General features: G+C 42.3%; 1 protein-coding gene across 4 annotated transcripts in view; it reads right to left on the bottom strand.

Annotated features, from left to right (window-relative positions):
- LOC144790972 (outer mitochondrial transmembrane helix translocase-like) overlaps positions 1-13,495 on the bottom strand; it is a 167,850-nt gene that overhangs the window by 104,224 nt on the left and 50,131 nt on the right. For all 4 annotated transcript variants that reach the window (XM_078665591.1, XM_078665593.1, XM_078665592.1 and 1 more), the window contains one exon: positions 10,059-10,110. The gene's annotated coding sequence lies outside the window, so the exon portion shown is untranslated. The remainder of the gene's footprint in view (positions 1-10,058; positions 10,111-13,495) is intronic.

A 13,495-nucleotide genomic window follows, 5' to 3' on the forward strand; every position in this document is an offset into this window, starting at 1 on the left:
CTAAGTGGATTATTCCTCATTGCACCTCTTGGGTGACAGACATTTTGTTGAGGCGCTGCGTCTACTCAAATATGACACAAAAGAATTAATAGTATTCACATCATCGAGGTTCCTAAATTGGGCATGGTACATAAGGTCTAGAACCCTCAAGTAATAAGTCTTTATTTGCACATGCACACAGAAGATGCCGGAAGCTAAAATCGTGGGAATTTGAAGGCCTTGGCAGCATTAGCTCTACTGTCCTTTGTGCACAAGTCACCTTTTATTGTATTCATGATTCTTGCACTGCTTCACCGGAGTTTGGCTATTATATGCTTAAGATCTATGTCCTACCTTGACAGCAGGTCGCCATAGAGGAAACCTTGGGTAAAGTTGAAGTACCAATTGTTTATTGACTCAGTTTTTAAATTAAGCACTTGCCACTTTACCATATTTCTGTACCCTTAGTAATGGCCTAGGGGCGTATGGCTAATCTACGTTTAGTTCTCCTGTTCCCTCACAGTCATGACTACTGCCCTGTCAGAGGAGTAGGTTTTATGTTTCGGTGACTTGCCTAATTAATCATAATATGAATGACACAATTGTTCTAGCCTTACCCAGTTTTTTATTATCCCAGGTTCCATCTGATGCACTAAAAACTGCTCAGCTGAAGGCTACACTATGGGCCATGTTGACCTCTGCTGCCGAGGACCGCACTAGAGGGAATCCACAGGGTCAATCAGATATGGCCACTGTCTACCTTGCACTTTTAGGCAATGGAACGCGCCACTTTAATATGTTTATATGATTACTGCCATGCCTCAATTGATGTAATTCATTAATTGATTATTACTTCTGCTTTTTTAACAATGATTATTGCACTTTGAAAATTATGTTTGTAATGCACTTTGTTTGTGCTGTCTCTCGATCGTCTTAGGTCATTAAGAACATGCTGCATTCATGTGAGTACTTTCTGAACACTATATTTCACTTAGCACACCATTGTGGGACTGTCGTGATTTTAACAAGCAGATGAATGGAGCACAAGCCGTAAAGATAGACGGCCCCCCTCCTTCAGGACTCCAAAGTTATGAATGGAGAAAATGGGGGCACATTACCCGATACTGTAGAAATAAAAGAACAGAAGAGAGTCTAGAGAAGTGAACAATCTACCCCGACCCATTTATTACACTTAAGAGATGGGACTTAGTTACCACGTGAGCCCACGGATTAGCCACAGGTGGGTTACCGCTTAATTGGATTTAGGGTGTAGACAATCTGTAATCAAATATAGTAGGAGTCCTTCCCCAACACATTAGTTCCAATAAACAAGTCTGCATCCAATGTGTTCAGGGGATCAAAAAACGTATCCAATAGAAAAAGTCCACGTTAAAGGGTTATATGGCCAAGAAGCCTGGATAGAGTTCGGAGTGCTTCATAGTCTTCCAGAAGAGGTCCTTCTAGGCACTGATGACCCTCAATTTCTCCCACATCTTAGAAAGACAAGCAGTAAGGAACTGGCGTCTGTGCCACTGCTTTGTTTTACTTTTTATTTCAAGAACTCTCACTGCACCACCCAGCACCGCCCAAACCACATCTCTGCTGAGGAGGTAATAAGGGACACAAACTTGCTAAAACTGGTAGACTGGATATAATACTGTATGAATTGGTCCTACATTAACGATGAATATTGTAACACCGAATGCCTTTCTCTACTTCATGTGTACTCCTGACAATGTAAACTAATGATGCTGTAATGCCCTGAATGTATGTGCTCTCTGCTGTTTTATATTGCCTGATTTGAAAATAAAAAGAATTATAAAAAAAACTGGTAGACTGTTCTTAATTTAGCAAATATTAACCTGCTGTTAGAAAGATAGTATTTGCTACTGCAAACTCTTTTGAATTCAAGAACTGCCAAACTGACCTATGAATATGTTGTCCTTTTTCAGTGTTTATTGTTTACGATTACAATGGGTATTCTCCAGTGTTTTTCCAAATAGTGAAAATCAGTTGTTAGCAAGGTTTATGCACTTTGCCAACCTTAATTATCTGCCAGAAGCAGTGCTCTTCCAGTGTCTTCAAAATATATTTATATATAGTAATTTTATTGTAGTAGACCATCTATAACAGGCAGTAGTGTGCATACGAGTTTTTTTTCTCTTTTTTTCTCTCCAAAAAAGCTCCTTTGAGGGCAATCACTAAACATCTTTGTTGATGTAAGGAGGTGGAGTGGAGGGAGGTTACTAATCTTCCCATTTTCTCTTTTTGGGAAGAGGACAGAGGTGGGTGGAACAGCAGAACACAATTGGGAGAACATGCTTGGATTTATATAGCTGATCATGGGGATTACAATCAGACAGATGGAAGGGAGCAGGTGTAGCATATAAAATATGCTGCTAAATGCAGCTTTTGGGGCACACCTTAGGAGGTGCTAATGACCGATAGTGCTAAATCATAATGCTGCATTACAGCAGCTAAATTGAATCAGTAGCCAGTGCACTACATGCTCACGAGAGACAAATAGCCCGAAACTATGAGAAAAACATAATTAAATAGTAGTTAAAAACTCACAAATAAAGTATTTGAAATATAGATATGGCAATGCCGCCATCTAGTGGGGACATCTGTGGTTTACAGTTTAAACCAAGCAAGGAAGATGACAATCTGGAGGGTTTCTACCATTCGAAAATGGTTTAAACTGATAACTGAACACCCTACCTATGAACTCTACAGTGAGATAATCGCTAGTGAACAGCGCCAGTGCCTAATCAACGTCTATTCCAGAACATTTGTCTGTTACGATAGACACAGAAGAACTTCCAAGTGTGGGGCGAGGCACAGTACAGGAAGGCAGAACCTTATAATTCCCCCAAATATTCACGAAAACCTATAGATGAGGTTGCAACCCGGTAACTGTAACCCCCATTGAAGTGTGTAGTATTCTCTTTTGCTGTAAGATTAAAGTACTTTCTTTTTAACTAAAGGATAAGCACTGGGCAAGACAATACATTATTGTGCCTGTTGATTGACTGTTAACTTCTGACCTCTTGTCTACACAAGGTCTCCCTGAGAAGACTTGTTACAGCTTGCCCTCAAAACCCTGAGAGTGAAGTGCAGATAGAAATACTTGGCCAAGAACCACAGTAGAAAAGACGAAAGGACACCAGAGGCAAACAACCCAACCCACTAGGGCATTGCCCAGTAGCCTGTATCGACCTTGTGGCTCTTTGCCGTGAGTGTGACAAACATTGTAGCTTGGATTTAATAAAAAATGGAGTGCAAACAGAACGGTCATTTGGCACCTCACCCATGCTATCACTAACTTCACCAGGCAGGTGGTAGACATCTATGTTGCAATGATGTTGATGGTGGAGGCCTAGACAATTACTCAGTGCTGGTAGAATTGCTACAAAACAGTTTTCAGGATGTCCTCAAGGTAGCAGTAATATCAGCTTTCAATTCCTTCCCATCTCATTCCTGTTGCAAGTCACCTTTATCAGACCTTGTCAGCAGTTGGGATGTGCTGGGCAACAAACACATGCAGGCCAAATCCATGCAAAAACACACTTAAACAATGTAAGGACTGTTGTGAGGTTCACTGATAATAGTTAATGGTAATTATACGGTTTGGTTTATGAGTGAGTAGTGGTAAGATGTACTAGATCGGGCCTAGTTGTTTTACATAATAAATATTTCTTCCTGGTGTTAGTTGAGGAGCAGACAGGGTCTCTCTGAGTTATGGGATGGTGCTTAACTTTAATAAATATTTTTTTAATTAACACTAATGTGGAACTTCATATTGCAAACAATGTTCTCATTGCTAAATCTTGAAAGATTCTTGTTGGCGTGTATGCCATTGAAATTGGCATACAAGAGTGATGGAACAACTTGTGCCTTTAAGGCACATAAAACTGTTCTATATGTCTGCTTGCCACAAGGAATCCTACGGCGGTGGTGTATTGCTATGAGGTTGTGAAGAAACTGTGCAGACTTATTATGTAATACTATGCCAGATCTGATGTATGATTTTTGCACTTGTTTTCTGCTTGAGGCAGCCTCTGAGCCTAAGATTCTCTTTCACTACCTCTTCAGCAAGTATAAGAAGTTCACAATCACTGAACTTCACCTTACTCATACGTTCAGGGGCCATGCTATCAAATGGTGTTGGTTTGGAGTGCAGGGTGGCTCTCAGGGTCTGAGGATTGAAATGGATTGTGATATCCAAGACTCCAGCCGCCGGGTATTCTTCCATAATCAGCCTTCATCAAATCAGGATATTAAAGATGTGAAAACTGTTATATAAACTCTGGTGTGTAGCTAGCAAACATCAGCGCTCTGGTGCTGCTGTTTGTCTAAATTCACTTGAACTTTTTCTTATACATTCTTGTAGATATATGCTAACCTCTAATAGTTATCAGTACTGTATTCTCATAATTCTGTGATTTTATATGGCTATGTCATTCACCTATATTTGCCCTGTAAAGCGCTCTGATATCCACAAGAGTCTTGTTCGCGCTATACAAAACCGTCAAAATAAGTAAATAAATAAATGGGCATAAGCGCACTACTAGATAAGTTTGTCAACTTCTATATAAGCTCGGGTCCAGAATTAAATGCTGAAAAATCTAAGTTTATGGTCATAAATCCCCACCGCTCATTCAAAAATAAAAAGTTGGTGGGTGAGTCGCTTATTGGGAGGGTGAAGAGTTTCGACTACTTGGGAATTAGACTTTCTGACAATTTGTCCTGGAAGCCCCAGTTTGATAAAAGCAAAACCACCCTACCGCACAGATCAGCAGCGACCCTGAAAAAGTACAAACATCAAGCAGAGATGTCTCCCAAGTTCTTGAGGTCTATAGAGTGGTTGCCCAGGGTGGGGACCTGTATCGGGCCGAATTATGGTGATACGGGGATGCTAGTCAGATAGCTTGTACTGAAAAGAAATGTTTAAGATCTTTGTTTAACCTCCCAAATAGCACCCACCCCCTACTATCGTTAAGGGGGGATCTGAACATCCAAAGAATAGACCACAATGCCCGCCTTAGAGTCTTATATTACTGGTTTGGAATATGGCAACGCTGGAGTTGGGCCCCTATAGTACAGCCCTGAAGGATCTAATTGCAATAGACACAACAATTGCTGCACCCCCTGGTAAAAGTCTGTGAAAGATCTCTGTGGTAAGCTAAAAATAAAGAACGTATGGAAAGATCAGGCAAATCTGAAAAAAAAAGCTGGTACTCTTATTAAGAGTGTTTATTGGGATTACATCCTCTCAGAAGTGTGGCATGAACAACGCATGGATAGTATGGTCCATACATTTCTTTCTCATAAATGCTCTCCCTGGTTTAAATTATTCAAGGCCAAGACCATTCCACCTGCAGCTACAAACCTGTACATTTGTTTTAGAATTGGAACGCTGCCCCTAAATACGCTTGTAGCCAGGAGCGAGGTGCTGCAGCCAAATGTCTCTCTTGTACCGGAATAAGGGAAACTGAAGAGCACTTTATTTAGTTGCTTCAGGCATAACCTACCACGGTCTAAGTGGATTATTCCTCATTGCACCTCTTGGGTGACAGACATTTTGTTGAGGCGCTGCGTCTACTCAAATATGACACAAAAGAATTAATAGTATTCACATCATCGAGGTTCCTAAATTGGGCATGGTACATAAGGTCTAGAACCCTCAAGTAATAAGTCTTTATTTGCACATGCACACAGAAGATGCCGGAAGCTAAAATCGTGGGAATTTGAAGGCCTTGGCAGCATTAGCTCTACTGTCCTTTGTGCACAAGTCACCTTTTATTGTATTCATGATTCTTGCACTGCTTCACCGGAGTTTGGCTATTATATGCTTAAGATCTATGTCCTACCTTGACAGCAGGTCGCCATAGAGGAAACCTTGGGTAAAGTTGAAGTACCAATTGTTTATTGACTCAGTTTTTAAATTAAGCACTTGCCACTTTACCATATTTCTGTACCCTTAGTAATGGCCTAGGGGCGTATGGCTAATCTACGTTTAGTTCTCCTGTTCCCTCACAGTCATGACTACTGCCCTGTCAGAGGAGTAGGTTTTATGTTTCGGTGACTTGCCTAATTAATCATAATATGAATGACACAATTGTTCTAGCCTTACCCAGTTTTTTATTCTCCCAGGTTCCATCTGATGCACTAAAAACTGCTCAGCTGAAGGCTACACTATGGGCCATGTTGACCTCTGCTGCCGAGGACCGCACTAGAGGGAATCCACAGGGTCAATCAGATATGGCCACTGTCTACCTTGCACTTTTAGGCAATGGAACGCGCCACTTTAATATGTTTATATGATTACTGCCATGCCTCAATTGATGTAATTCATTAATTGATTATTACTTCTGCTTTTTTAACAATGATTATTGCACTTTGAAAATTATGTTTGTAATGCACTTTGTTTGTGCTGTCTCTCGATCGTCTTAGGTCATTAAGAACATGCTGCATTCATGTGAGTACTTTCTGAACACTATATTTCACTTAGCACACCATTGTGGGACTGTCGTGATTTTAACAAGCAGATGAATGGAGCACAAGCCGTAAAGATAGACGGCCCCCCTCCTTCAGGACTCCAAAGTTATGAATGGAGAAAATGGGGGCACATTACCCGATACTGTAGAAATAAAAGAACAGAAGAGAGTCTAGAGAAGTGAACAATCTACCCCGACCCATTTATTACACTTAAGAGATGGGACTTAGTTACCACGTGAGCCCACGGATTAGCCACAGGTGGGTTACCGCTTAATTGGATTTAGGGTGTAGACAATCTGTAATCAAATATAGTTTGAGTCCTTCCCCAACACATTAGTTCCAATAAACAAGTCTGCATCCAATGTGTTCAGGGGATCAAAAAACGTATCCAATAGAAAAAGTCCACGTTAAAGGGTTATATGGCCAAGAAGCCTGGATAGAGTTCGGAGTGCTTCATAGTCTTCCAGAAGAGGTCCTTCTAGGCACTGATGACCCTCAATTTCTCCCACATCTTAGAAAGACAAGCAGTAAGGAACTGGCGTCTGTGCCACTGCTTTGTTTTACTTGTGATACTTTTTTATGTGCTGTCTGTGTGGCAGTAATTCTGTGAAACACAATTTGGTGCTACCCTCACCAATTAACAGCCATCCAGCAAAACTATCAGTGTAATTGGACAGCATGACTATGGGTATACTTAGGGAATGCACATTGAGTGAGAGTAAACTACATATATTTACTGAAGAGATATTATAGGAAGAACCCGGGCTCACAGGACATCTTCTTGCAAAAAACAGTGTGAAGATATGCACCCATATTTGGAAGAAAATCACCCAGACGATGAATGCAGTTTCGTCACACCCTTGCAGAATTGAGGATTGTAACAATGATTTCAGTACCTCAAGTATCATATACTTGACTTCATGTCCAAACGCAGGTGTGATATCTTGGCTACGGGAGAAGTCCCTCTATGCACGTACATGCATGTATTTATATGTAAGTGTGTATTGTTTATTGAGTTGTTTGCATTACAAGAGCCTGGCAGACCACTAAACCTTTCAGGTGCGCCTAACAGGGTCTAGCAAGAACTCCTGCAGTGCAAATCGTTTACACCAAAGCTCTTGCCTGGCAGGGTTATGAGTAGGATTCCATGTAACAAAACACCTGCCTGCAGGTTTTAGCAAGGTGCAGGAACAACCAACTGTTAAAGTCTTATTGTCTTCAACATATCCCTCTCATAATAAATAGGTCGGACCTACTGCCTTTGTTGCAATGTTTCATAAAAGATCTTAACTTTCACCATGAACCAATCATTCCATATAACTTTTAAAATTGGCTTGTCACTGTAACTAACTTTGGCCCATAGAACTGAGGATACACTGACACATGACAACCATCAGGCAACCAGCCACAACATTACAGATATATACAATTACAGTTGACAAAACAAAGTACAACCCTTCATCAGAAGGTTAACAGAATTAGCACAGTGACAATCGCTACCTCCAAGGTTTGTCAGTGGGGTTTGCAAACTCCAAAACACTTATCTACTATAGTGATCTGTGGCTTTCCATGTATCAAAACACCAATCTACAGCTTTTAACACACTTTAATTACAAATAATGCTTAAAGATGAATACGGCTAAAACAAACACTTTCCACCACAAATAATCCAGGCAGGACTATCACATTTTGATAGCAGTCCATAATTTTAGAAGATCAGGCCCAAAACATCTAACATAACTTTTCTCAGTGAACCAATGAGGTCTCCTGCCTTTATTATTGTCTTACCATAAAAGGCTCAGACTCAATTTATCAGCATACACTTTCCCTCAAGGCAGCAATCAGGCATACAAGGATAAAACTACAAATATATATAATTGCAGTTGACATAAGTAGTATGTGAGTTGTATATGTTGTTTAGCACTGTGCTTTGTTAGGTGTATGATATAAAGTTATGTTCTTATTGGAATGTACACTGTTACAGGGATTCTAGATTGTTAAGAGATCCCACTAATTGATTGCCCTGCTGCCTTGGCGAGCTGTCGTGGGTCTGCTGAAGTGGAATAAACCTTCCTTTTAAACACTACAAGGTGTTTTATCATGAATTGCTTCCACCTTACTACAGCGGGGTTAACAAAGATTATCACAATGACAGTCACCTAGCCCTAGGGTTTTTCAGGAGCGGGTTGCTAACAAGAAAACACTTGCCCACCATAGTACTCTGTGAGATTCCAAATAATAAAATACCTGTCTATATCTTTTCACACAGTGTGATAACCATTTACTCTTACAGGCCTATTGGATTTAACAAATGCTTTTCACAATGAATATGCTACCACTTCTGTCATAACTTTTCATAATAGATAGATCAGACCCAGGGCATGGGACCAAAAGGTTTCCTAGTTACCCAATAAGGCTTATTAGTTTTTATCATATGCTTGCCACCATAACTACCTCAGAGCTACTATATTGATCATTAGTTTTCCAACAAGGCATGCAGTCATGAAATTACAAATATATAGGAATTTACAGTCAGCAAAAAGCAAACAATCGAACTAAAAGGGCTTTAACACTAGGCCTGGGGGAGAGGGGGAGGACAATGGCCCAGCGACACCTGAAAAGGAAAGTAAAGCGGTAAAAAGGAAAGAAGGACTACAGCATAGAAATAAAACAAACACAAAGGAAAGACTTTTGTTTCCTCTCACACAGTATCTACCCAAGATGGACATAAAGAAAGGAGAAGGACACAGAAAAGGAGAAGCTTGGCCAAAACACAGAAAAGTTGGTGAGAGAGCGCACGGACTGCAAGAGAAAGGCAAGACAAGAGCAGAAACGAGTAGTTGGAAGAGAAGTGCTGGACCACAGACACTGCCTGTGGAAGAGGAGGCCTCCATGAGCGCTTACGTGACTCCTGTAGAGGGATTCTTCTGGAGAGGCACTCAGTCCCACCATGCTTCTAGACAGCGTGGCTATCACAGGTGAGTGCTCGAGTACATGGTTGGAAGGCGAGGGGTGGGGAAAGCAGGAGTGGGTGTGTTGGCATGGTTACGTCAACCTGGGTAGAACTCTCACCTAGGAAGGTTCTGTAGAACAAATGTATTGTGTGGTGATTCTACTCTCACGAGTTGAGCTGCGACTGGTGAGAGGAAGATCACATTTTCTCTTGGCTTCTTCTTCATCACAATATCCATATTCTATGATGAGAACACCCAGAAACAGAAGACATAACGAAATAGGGGGACATATCCCAGGAGATTTAAGAGCAGGTTGTTTTTGTTTATCTGGTGCAGTAAAGTCGTTTTACGTTTTCACCCAAGAAAGAAAAGATTGCTATGAGGTCAGAACCAGATAATTAAAATAGAATTCCTACATAAGAAAAGGAGCTGAGAGACTGAGTAAAATCCAGCATTGATAATCTTGTAAGACCTGGTGGGGAGACCGTAAAGATAGCGGTCATAAAGAAAAATAGATAGCTAGACAGGAAAAACATGCGTAAAAGAGCAAGGAAGATAAAAAAGAATAGTGTGTAGAATAAAGAAGTGAGGAAGGAAATCACAAATCTAAAGCAGTATACTCACTTGTGCTGTGTTTGTTCTTCCTCAAGGAACTCCGGACTGGCTACTTCAGTACCTAAAAAGAGGGAGAAATGACTATGAAAATTAAGAAGAGGAGAAACTCAACCATCCCCGAAGGAAATAACCTTAATTGGTAGAAAAAACGGACTTCAGCCAAAAGAAGCCTGGGTCATAATAGTGCATAAATGAGACTAAGGAAAAATTAAGATCAATAAAAGAACCCATGAGTCTTTCTTGAATATTATTCTGATATACCTGAAACACCCTCCAACACTTGGTGTCAGAAGTGAGATACTGTAGCTGATAAAAGATGGAGAACGTTATTCATCAATTAGGAGAAGGACCGGCGTAACTAGAAGGGCCCCGGGCGCTACATGAAACCCTCAGCAACCAGGGGTGGTGGGTGACATTTGAAAGTGGTGGGGCACAAAGTGATTTGCATACAGCACCGTAGCGAGCGAGCGCAGCGAGCGATCCCGAACCCCAAAAGGTGGGTTTGGGGGGCTAACCCCCCCCCCCAAGAAAATTTTGAAAAAAAAGAAGAAAAATCGTGCATTTTCAAGCAAATTTGAGAAAGCAGGAAGGTTAATAAAGCAATTGTGGAAGTGCAGTTATTACATGAATAGATGGCATAACATAGGTAGCTGCTTATTCAGTATAACCACAGAGCTTCATACATTCCGTCCTATTATGCACAGGTGCTGAATTCAGACTATAAGACTTTCATGGAAATCTCAGCTCTAGATGACTGTTAATAGCTCGCTGTTGTATGTTAGGATTATAACTTACAAACTGCAAGTAACAAAAGGATTTCTCTGACAATCATTTGTAAACCCCAGACAGACTGATCATGATGTGTGTGTGTTCATTGTAAGCTCCTAACATAAACTGAATGAAAATACAGACTGTCTGCGGAGGATGTGAGGAATCCTCGGCTGAAAAGAGAGAAAAAGGTGGAAAATGACAAAGAAAGAAAGCAGGGATGAAAAAGAACCTTAAATAGTAAGATAAAGGTGCAGAGAGTGCCTGGCAGTGGATGAAAGAGGCATGAGGTGAGATCAAGAGGAAGCTGCCTTGGTATTTGGCATCCCCCGAAATTCAATAATACCAGTAGTGAGCTTCTCAGCAAAACGTTGGGCCCCGGCACTTATTATTTTACAAATTAAGCACTGCCTGGCACACTTTGTAAACCTTGCTGACCACGGCTCACTCTGTGGACGCCTCTGACACCTTACACACATACACGGCAAACTCAACATATCCAGTAAAGCCCCATACCTCTGACAAACTGCAAACCAACTAACCCCCTCACATACTCAGCAAACACCAACCCACACAGCATTCTGCAAACCCCACTGACCCAAAACACAATGCACCATCCACCTTCCATGAGAAATTGCAAATCCACTAGCCCCCTGACACTCACCAAACCCCAAGGACCCCAGCACAAACTGCATACAGTATGACATTTATGCCCCTTCGTTTGTAGCACCTAATATACTTTTACAGCGCGTCTTTCGGCCAACCTGTGCTGTGCGAGTAACAGAAAAACAAATTGAATATGCTACTTACCAGTATGCATCTGTTCTTGGCATGTAGGGCTGCTGACATTCATATGTATAGCATAGATCGCCGCCTAGTGTTGGGTCCGGATGATTGCACATTGTTGTCCTGGAAGAGTCTTCGAAGTATCACGAGATAGGTGGCTCCTTCCTCTGGACTACAGTGCGCATGGGCATTGACTCCATCCCCAGATTGTTTTTAGCCATTGTGGCGAAGATGGAGTGTAACAGTGTGAGCGATGACCATGCTAAGAGTAAGTTTGAATTCTGCAGCCGCTACAGGCGCCGAGGAGGAGGGCGGGCGATATGAACGTCAGCAGCCCTACATGCCAAGAACAGATGCATACTGGTAAGTAGCATATTCAGTTCGAGGCATGTGGGCTGCTGAATTCATATCTATAGCATAGAATATATAGCAGTCCCTCCATTAACGGCGGCCGCCTGTGCCAGCTGCGGACGTTTGAAAAAGTGTCTGAAGAACAGCCTGCCCTACAGCTGCTTGCTGCTTGGAGTGCACATCTACACAGTAGTGTTTAGTAAATGTGTGTGGTGTAGACCATGTGGCTGCTCTACAAATGTCTTCCAAAGGGATATTACCAAGGAAAGCCATGGAGGCCCCCAACTTGCGGGTGGAGTGGGCTCTGGGGGGGACCGTTAAAGTGCGCTTAGCCTTGTGATAGCAAATTTGAATACACTTAACGATCCACCTGGCTATACCTGCTTTGGAAATGGGGTTGCCTTTGTGCTGGGCTGAAAAGGCAACAAAGAGTTGTTGTGTTTTCCTAAAATCCTTGGTCCTATCGATGTAGTACATCAAAGCTCGTTTGACGTCAAGAGTGTGGAGCATTCTTTCGGCTACTGTCTCTGGGTTTTGAAAGAACGCGGGCAGTTCAATGGTCTGATTGACATGGAACTGTGAAACCACCTTAGGAAGAAATTTAGGGTTAGTGCGCAGCACCACCCTGTTCGAGTAAATTTGTATGAATGGCTCTTGTACAGTGAGCGCCTGGAGCTCACTAACACGTCGCAGAGACGTAATGGCTATTAGAAAAGCCACTTTCCATGTTAAAGACTGAACCTCACATGAATGCAGAGGCTCAAAAGGTGGGCCCATCAGCCTGGTGAGGACCACATTAAGGTTCCATACAGGAGCTGGCGGGGTCCTGGGAGGGATGACCCGTTTCAGTCCTTCTAGGAAGGCTTTAATGGCAGGCACTCTGAAAACGGAGAGATGCTGCCTGTTTTGGAGATAATCTGCTATGGCGGATAAGTGTATCCGAATGGAAGCATATGCCAGCTTGCATTTGTAAAGATGTAACAAATAACAGATGATGTTGTGAGTGGATGCATCTAGCGGGTTGATGTTGTGTTCTGTACAGTAAATGACAAACCGCTTCCACTTTGCTGCATAGCAAGCTCTGGTGGTGGGCTTTCTTGCCTCCCGTATGATATCCATGCAGTCGGGAGGCAAGTTAAGGTAGCCAAATTCTAAGACTTCAAGAGCCAGATCGCCAGGTTGAGCTGTTGCGGGTTTGGGTGCTGAATGTCGCGATGGCTCTGCGTCAAAAGTCTGGGCGTGAGGTGCAGCCTTTGATGCGGTACCACGGAGAGTTCTAGAAACGTGGTGTACCATGGTTGGCTTGCCCACGTTGGAGCAACCAGGATGAGTGTTATCGAGTGTTGCTTTAGCTTTCGTGCCACCAGCGGTATGAGAGGTGCTGGGGGAAAAGCGTACGCAAATCTGTTTGACCAGTTCATCCATATCGCATTGCCCTGCGACTGCGGGTGAGGGAACCTGGCGGCAAAGTGTTGGCATTTTGCGTTTTCCCTTGTGGCAAACAGGTCTATCTCTGGATGACCCCACTGCTGGAAGTACGG

Source organism: Lissotriton helveticus, chromosome 11 (assembly GCF_964261635.1).
Source record: "Lissotriton helveticus chromosome 11, aLisHel1.1, whole genome shotgun sequence".
In the NCBI taxonomy this organism is placed as follows: domain Eukaryota; kingdom Metazoa; phylum Chordata; class Amphibia; order Caudata; family Salamandridae; genus Lissotriton; species Lissotriton helveticus.